This window comes from Arachis ipaensis, chromosome B10 (assembly GCF_059453495.1).
Source record: "Arachis ipaensis isolate K30076 ecotype BB chromosome B10, ASM5945349v1, whole genome shotgun sequence".
Lineage (NCBI taxonomy): Eukaryota > Viridiplantae > Streptophyta > Magnoliopsida > Fabales > Fabaceae > Arachis > Arachis ipaensis.
Window position 1 is genome coordinate 59,500,329 of NC_142435.1, and position 8,514 is coordinate 59,508,842.

General features: G+C 39.9%; 1 pseudogene; it reads right to left on the reverse strand.

Moving 5' to 3' along the window:
- Positions 1-402: 402 nt before the first annotated feature.
- On the reverse strand, positions 403-500 carry LOC148580213 (small nucleolar RNA R71; annotated as a pseudogene).
- Between the last annotated feature and the right edge of the window lie 8,014 nt (positions 501-8,514).

The window sequence follows — 8,514 nt, forward strand, 5'->3', positions numbered from 1 at the left end:
TTATTTTCTAAGAAAATGCATGAAACTACCTTAAAAACAGTAAAGAAAAGGTCAGTGAAACTGGCCAAAATGCCCTGGCATCACAGCATCCTCAAACCAACAATCCATGCCAATAACTTTGAGTTAAAACCTCAACTCATCACACTTGTTCAGAATAATTGTTCATATGGAGGAGGATCCCAGGAGGATCCAAATCAACATCTCAGCACATTCTTGAGGATTTGTGACACTGTAAAGTCCAACGGTGTACACCCTGACACCTACAAACTACTTTTGTTCCCTTTCTCACTTAGAGATAAGGCTGCAAAGTGGTTGGAAGCATTTCCCAAGGAGAGTTTAACTACATGGGATGATGTTGTAAACAAATTTCTAGCAAGATTTTACCCCCCTCAAAGAGTCAACAGGCTAAGAGCTGAGGTGCAAACTTTCAGACAACAAGATGGTGAAACACTCTATGAGGCCTGGGAGAGGTTCAAGGATTTGACAAGGAAATATCGCCTGACATGTTCAGTGAGTGGGTGCAACTACACATCTTCTATGAAGGACTGTCATATGAGTCAAATCAAGCAGTAGATCATTCTTCTAGAGGCTCACTCAATAAGAAAAAAACTATTGAAGAAGCCATAGATGTCATAGAGACTGTGATAAATCCCAATTTTGTGGTTTATCTTGTGCTTAATTTAGGGGATTTTATCAACTTTTCTCACATTTATTCAATGAAATAGCATGATTTTGTAATTCTCCCTAAATTTATGCTTAAGTGTGACAACATGCTTTTTAGGCCTTAAAATAGCTAAATTTAAATCATTTTAATTCCATTCGATGCCTTGATATGTTTGTTGAGTGATTTCAGGTTCATAAGGCAAGTATTGGATGGAAGAAGTGAGGAGAAAAGCATGCAAAGTGGGATAACTCATGAAGAAATGAAGGAACCGCAAAGCTGTCAAGCCTGACCTCTTCGCACTCAATGCACCGATGCTGCACATGGCCCACTAAAGATGAAATCGCTGGGGGTGATTTCTGAAGCACTTTGGGCCTAACCCAACTCATTTTTGATGCTATTTCATGCAGAATTCAAGCTTGGGCAAGGGGGGAGTAATTGTTTGGTAGTATAGCACCATGTAGGTTAGTTTTTAGAGAGAGAAGTTCCCTCTTCTCTCTAGAATTAGGATTCTTAGGATAATTTCTTCTAGATCTAGGTTCAATCTCATGTTTTCATCTTGTTTCCTTTATAATTTCTTGTTCCTACTACTTGAATCTCTTAGTTTTCATGTTAATTTCTCTGTTATATTTCTTTTGTGATGATGAACTCTTGATGGATTTGGATCTCGTTTATGAAATTTATGTTTGATGTTCTTTTAATTATTAATTTGAGTTGTGATTTACTTTCCTTGCCATTGATAGTTGTTAGATTTTACTATTTCTTGTCATTTATTATGCTTTTATTTTATGCCTTCCAAGTGTTTGACAAAATGCTTGGTTGGATGTTAGAGTAGATTTTGAGCATTCTTGGCTTGGAAAGAGTAACTAGGCAATCTTGAGTCATGAAAACCCAACTTATGTTGGCTAGTATGATTTCCATTGACTCTAATCTCTTGCTAATTCGATTGGTGAGCTGATTAGGACTTTTGGGTTGAGATTAGCTAGTCTTCTTTGACTTTTTCTCATGGAAGATAACTTACACCTTCTTCCAATGTTGGAGATGACGAAATAAGATAAATTCTTGTTAATTATTGTTATGATTAATGACTAGGATAGAAAGCCTATGATCTCAAACCTTGCCATGAATGTCTCTCTTTATTAATTGCTTTCTCTAATTACTTGCTTAATTTACCTTTTCTTGTTCCTCTTATAACCCAAAACCCCTTTGCCCCTTCATAGCCAATAATTGACCACTTCATTGCAATTCCTTGTGAGACGACCCAGAGTCTAAATACTTCGGTTAATTCTTATTGGGGTTTGTACTTGTGACAAAACCAAATTTTAATTTGATGTGAGAGTTGTTTGTTGGTTTGGAGCTATGCTTACAACGAAGTAATTCCTTTCTTTAAGGAGAAAATCTAGACCGACAACAAACCTTTGTATCAGACTGTACCCGAGAATGAGTACTTCTATGCTTCAGAAAGAACTCAAAAGAGAGGAGTGATGGAACTCAACTCAATGGATGTCCTGCTGACCCAAAACAAATTGATCACTGCACAACTAGTAGCCTTGACCAATAAGATAGAGAGTAATCAAGTCTCAGCCATTCAAGCCCAAGCCCCTCAACATGAAGGAGATGCACCAGAAGTTGACTGTGAACAAGCTAATTATAAGAACAATTCTAGACCCACATATGACCCAAACTCCAAGTCATACAATGCAGGTTGGAAGAACCACCCAAATTTTGGGTGGGAGAACCAACAAAACCACAATCCAGATCATACAAAGCCATACCAAGCCAATCAATACCAAAATCACAACCCCAACCATCAACCAAACAATAATAGACCCTACCATAATGAACAAAACACATCATATCATTCCACTCAACCAATGCATAACAACCACCATCAAGACACATCAACCTCAACCATGCAACCATGTGAGATCAAAAGCAACTTTGAGAGAATAGAAGCTGCAATAGCACAACTGTCGTCATAGCTGACAGGAGCTATTTTCACTCTTTTGGAGAGACAAACACAAGCTGACAAGAGGATAGATGCCAACCAAGAAGAGTACAAGTCAAATCTGAAGAATCAAGGCGCAGCCATTTCAAAATTGGAAGCACAAGTAGGGATTCTGTCCAAGCAAATTCCTATGTTCACACATACATTTTCCAGTGATACCATGGCTAACCCAAGAGGGGAATGCAAAGCCATCGCACTTAGAAGTGAAAAGGTGGTGGAAGAAGCAAACCCAAGCCAGAGCAACCAACAAAAAGAAGCTACAGAAAAGCCTGAAAATAAGAATGAAGAGGAGACCCCTACCCCATCATCACCAAAGCCAATCTTGAAGCCTTATATGTCAAAAGCGCCATATCCACAAAGACTGAGGAAAGATTGGAAGGATGGCCAGTTCTCTAGATTTTTAGAGATCTTCAAAGCTCCAAATTAACATACCATTTGCTGAGGCATTGGAGCAAATGCCACTCTATGCCAAATTTCTGAAGGAGCTCATGACAAGAAAGAGGAACTGGGGAGAAAAAGAGACCATAGTGTTAACTGAGGAGTGTAGTGCCATAATACAAAGGACGCTATTCCAGAAAATGAAGGACCCAGGGAGTTTCCAAATCCCCTGCATCATAGGGGATATCAACATTGAGAAGGCCTTGTGTGACTTATGAGCTAGCATCAATCTCATGTCCCTAACCATGATGAAGAGGATGAAGATTGAGGAAGCCATGCCAACAAGAATGGCACTCCAATTAGCTGACAGAACCTTCAGGTTCCCACATGGGGTAGTGGAAGACTTGCTGGTGAAAGTGGGAAAATTTATTTTCCCAGCTGACTTTGTTATATTGTATATGGAAGAAGAGGCTAACACATCAATCATTCTAAGAAGGCCATTCCTAGCTACTGCTGGAGCCATCATTGATGTACCAAAAGGGAAATTAGTCTTAAGATTACATGAAGAGAAAATGGTCTTCAATGTCTTCAAGGCAATGAGTTACCCCAAGGAATCCATAGGAGAATGCATGATGGTGGATACCATAGAACAGATAGTTCAAGGAGTTTTGGAAGAAGAACAATGTGAATGAGCTATTGAGCTAGAGGAACAAGCATCAAGTGGAGAACAACCACAAAGAACTATGGAGAATTCAATCATGTTGAACCCCAAAGACAGTAAAAAAGTAGAGGCACCAAAACTCGAGTTAAAAACCTTACCACCAAGCTTGAAATATGCATATCTGGGTGACAACAACACCTACCTGGTGATCATCAATTCAATTTTTAGTGAGGAGCAGGAGGAAGAACTTATCCAAGTGCTGAAACAACACAAGGACGCCATAGGCTGGACACTTGCAGACTTAAAAGGAATAAGCCCTTCAATGTGTATGCACAAGATACTACTTGAAGAAGGTGCTAAATCCTGAAGGCAGCAGCAAAGAAGGCTGAATCCAACCATGAATGAAGTTGTCCAAAAAGAAGTATTAAAGTTGTGGCAAGCAGGGGTGATCTACCCCATCTCAGACAGCCTTAGGTAAGCCTAGTACAAGTAGTCCCAAAGAAAGGAGGGGTCATTGTTGTACTGAATGAGAAGAATGAGCTGATACCCACAAGAACCGTGACCGGGTGGCGCATGTACATTAATTATAGGAAGCTTAATGAGGCCACCAGGAAGGATCACTTTCCCTTACCTTTCATGGATCAGATGCTTGAGAGATTGGCTGGACATGAGTATTACTGCTTCTTGGACGGTTATTTTGGCTACAACCAAATTGTTATAGACCCCAAAGACCAGAAAAAACTTCATTTACTTGTCCATATGGTGTTTTTGCTTATAGGAGAATGCCCTTTGGATTGTGCAATGCACCTGCAACATTCCAAAGGTGCATGCTCTCCATATTTTCAGACATGGTTGAAAGATTCATTGAGGTGTTTATGGATGACTTTTCTGTATTTGGTAACTCATATTCTAATTGCTTACACCACTTAGCCTTGGTGCTAAAGAGATGCCAAGAGACCAACCTCGTTTTAAACTGAGAGAAATGCCGTTTCATGGTTATAGAGGGGGTGGTCCTTGGTCATAAGATCTCCAAAAGGGCATAGAGGTGGACAAGGCTAAGGTGGAGGTGATTGAAAAGTTACACCCACCTTGCAATGTCAAGGCAATTAGAAGTTTTCTAGGACATGCTGGCTTCTACAGGAGATTCATTAGAGACTTTTTCAAGGTTGCCAAACCTTTGAGCAACCTACTAGTCTCTAATGTACCTTTTGTTTTTGATGAGGAATGCATGATAGCTTTTAAGGAACTTAAAAACAAACTCTCCTCTGTGCCTATCATAGCACCACCATGCTGGGATTTACCTTTTGAACTGATGTGTGATGCATCAGATTTTTCCATGGGTGTTGTCTTAGGACAGAGGAAGGATAAATTGGTACATGTCATTTATTATGCTAGCAAGGTTCTTAATGAGAATCAAAGGAACTATACCACTACAGAGAAGAAATTACTTGCCATTGTCTTTGCTTTTGATAAATTTAGATCATATCTTATTGGTTTTAAAGTAATTGTATTCACTGATCAAGCAGCACCCAAATACTTGCTTACCAAACAAGACTCCAAGCCTAGACTAATAAGATGGATTCTGCTGCTCTAATAATTTGACATTGAAATTAAAGATAGGAGTGGAGCAGAGAACAAAGTGGCTGACCACCTCTCAAGAATACCACAAGAAGAAGATGGGGTACACCAAGTGGAAGTGAATGAAAGCTTCCCTTATGAGCAGTTGATGATGATACAAGAGGCCCCTTGGTTTGCTAACATAGCCAACTTCAAGGCTATTGGGAAACTACCAACCAACATCAACAAGCATATGAGGAAAAATTTAGCCAAAGATGCTAAACACTACATCTGGGATGAGCCCTATTTGTTCAAAAAGTATGCTGATGGAATCTTGAGAAGGTTTATTTCCCATGAGGAAGGGCAAGAAGTGCTTTGGCAGTGTCATGGATCTGCATATGGAGGCCACTTTAGTGGAAATAGAATTGCAACCAAGGTGCTACAATGTGGATTCTACTAGCCAACCATTTTCAAAGATGCAAAAGAATTGGTGACAAGATGTGATGAATGCCAAAGGGCTGGCAATTTACCCAAGAGAAATGAGATGCCATAGAGGTTCATAATAGAGTTAGAATTGTTTGATGTGTGGGGAATTAATTTTATGGGACCCTTCCCATCCTCATACTCAAACAGTTATATATTGGTGGTTGTGGATTATGTATCAAAGTGGGTAGAAGCCATAGCCACTCCAACAAATGATAACAAAGTTGTAATGAGCTTTTTGAGGAAGGACATCTTCAGCAGATTTGGGGTGCCTAGAGCTCTCATCAGTGATGGAGGGACATACTTCTGCATTAGGCAACTCGAAGCACTCCTTTCCAAGTATGGAGTCAAACACAAGGTGGCAACCCTATATCACCCACAGACCAACGGGCAAGCAGAAATTTCAAACAGAGAGCTTAAAAGAATTCTTGAAAAAACTGTTGGAAGCTCAAGAAAGGATTGGTCTAAGAAGCTGGATGATGCACTATAGGCCTACAGGACAGCCTTCAAAACACCTATTGGTACCAATTGGTGTTTGGTAAGGCTTGTCACTTACCAGTTGAGCTTGAGCATAGAGCATTTTGGGCTATAAAAATGTTGAACTTTGATGAACAAGCTGCTGGAGAAAGGAGGCTTATGCAGCTAAATGAACTGGATGAGTTTAGGAATAAGGCATATGAGAGTACAAAGATCTACAAAGAGAATGCAAAAAGGTGGCATGATCAGAAGATAGCAAGGAGGGAGTTCACTGAAGGGCAAAAGGTGATGCTGTATAATTCGAGACTCAAGTTCTTCCCTGGAAAGCTTAAGTCTCGATGGTCAGGCCCCTTCACCATCCTAAATGTATCCCCCTATGGCCATGTAGAGCTCATTGGTGCACGAAATTGTGATCCCTGGTAATGGCTCCAAAAACTTAGTGCTCTAATCTTAGTTCATAATTTGTCACAACTTCGATACAACTAACCAGCAAGTGCATTGGGTCGTCCAAGTAATAAAACCTTACGTGAGTAAGGGTCGATCCCACGGAGATTGTCGGCTTGAAGCAAGCTATGGTCACCTTGTAAATCTCAGTCAGGCGGATATCAAATGGTTATGGAGTTTTCGAATAATAATAATAAATAAACAGAAAATAAAGATAGAAATACTTATGTAATTAATTGGTGAGAATTTCAGATAAGCGTATAGAGATGCTTTCATTCCTCTGAACCTCTGGTTTCCTGCTGTCTTCATCCAACCAGTCCTACTCCTTTCCATGGCAAGCTTTATATAGGGCATCACCGTTGTCAATGGCTACATCCCATCTTCTCTGTGAAAAAGGTCCAAATGCTCTGTCACGGCACGGCTAATCATCTGGAGGTTCTCTATCATACTGGAATAGGGTTCACCCTCCTTTTGCGTCTGTCACTACGCCCAGCACTTGCAAGTTTGAAGTTCGTCACAGCCATCCCTTCCCAGATCCTACTTGAAATACCACAGACAAGGTTTAGACTTTCTGGATCTCAGGAATGGCCATCCATGGGTTCTAACTTATACCACGAAGATTCTAATATCTCGGACTCGGTCCCCTGTATTAGATATCCAAGAGATATTCATTCTAGGTTGTTTGCATGTAGAACAGAAGTGTTTGTCAGGCACGCGTTCATAAGTGAGAATGATGATGAGCATCACATAATCATCACATTCATCATGTTCTTGGGTGCGAATGGATATCTTAGAAGCGGAATAAGTTGAATTGAATAGAAAAACAGTAGTACTTTGCATTAAATCATGAGGAACAGCAGAGCTCCACACCTTGATCTATGGAGTGCAGAAACTCTACCGTTGAAAAATACATAAGTGAAAGGTTCAGGCATGGCCGAGTGGCCAGCCCCCATACGTGATCAATAGATCAAAAGATAATCCAAAGATGTAAATACAATAGTAAAAAGTCCTATTTATACTAAACTAGTTACTAGGGTTTACAGAAGTAAGTAATTGATGCATAAATCCACTTCCGGGGCCCACTTGGTGTGTGCTTGGGCTGAGCTTAAAGTTTACACGTGCAGAAGCTTCTTTTGGAGTTGGACGCCAAGTTGTAACGTGTTTTTGGCGTTCAACTCTGGTTCGTGACGTGTTTCTGGCGTTTAACTCCAGACTGCAGCGTAGAACTGGCATTCAACGCCCTTTTGCATCGTCTAAACTCGGGCAAAGTATAGACTATTATATATTTCTGGAAAGCCCTGGATGTCTATTTTCCAACGCCATTAAGAGCGCGCCATTTGGAGTTCTGTAGCTCCAGAAAATCCACTTTGGGTGCAGGGAGGTCAGAATCCAACAGCATCAGCAATCCTTCTTCAACCTCTGAATCTGATTTTTGCTCAAGTCCCTCAATTTCAGCCAGAAAATACCTGAAATCATAAAAAAACACACAAATTCATAGTAAAGTCCAGAAATGTGAATTTAACATAAAAACTAATAAAAACATCTCTAAAAGTAACTAGATCCTACTAAAAATATACTAAAAACAATGCCAAAAAGCGTATAAATTATCCGCTCATCACAACACCAAACTTAAATTGTTGCTTGTCCCCAAGAAACTAAAAATTAAATACGATAAAAAGAAGAGAATATACTATAAATTCCAAACTATCAATGAAATATAGCTCCAATCAGATGAGCGGGACTTGTAGCTTTTTGCCTCTTGAATAGTTTTGGCATCTCACTTTATCCATTGAGGTTCAGAATGATTGGCATCTATAGGAACTCAGAGTTCAGATAGTGTTATTG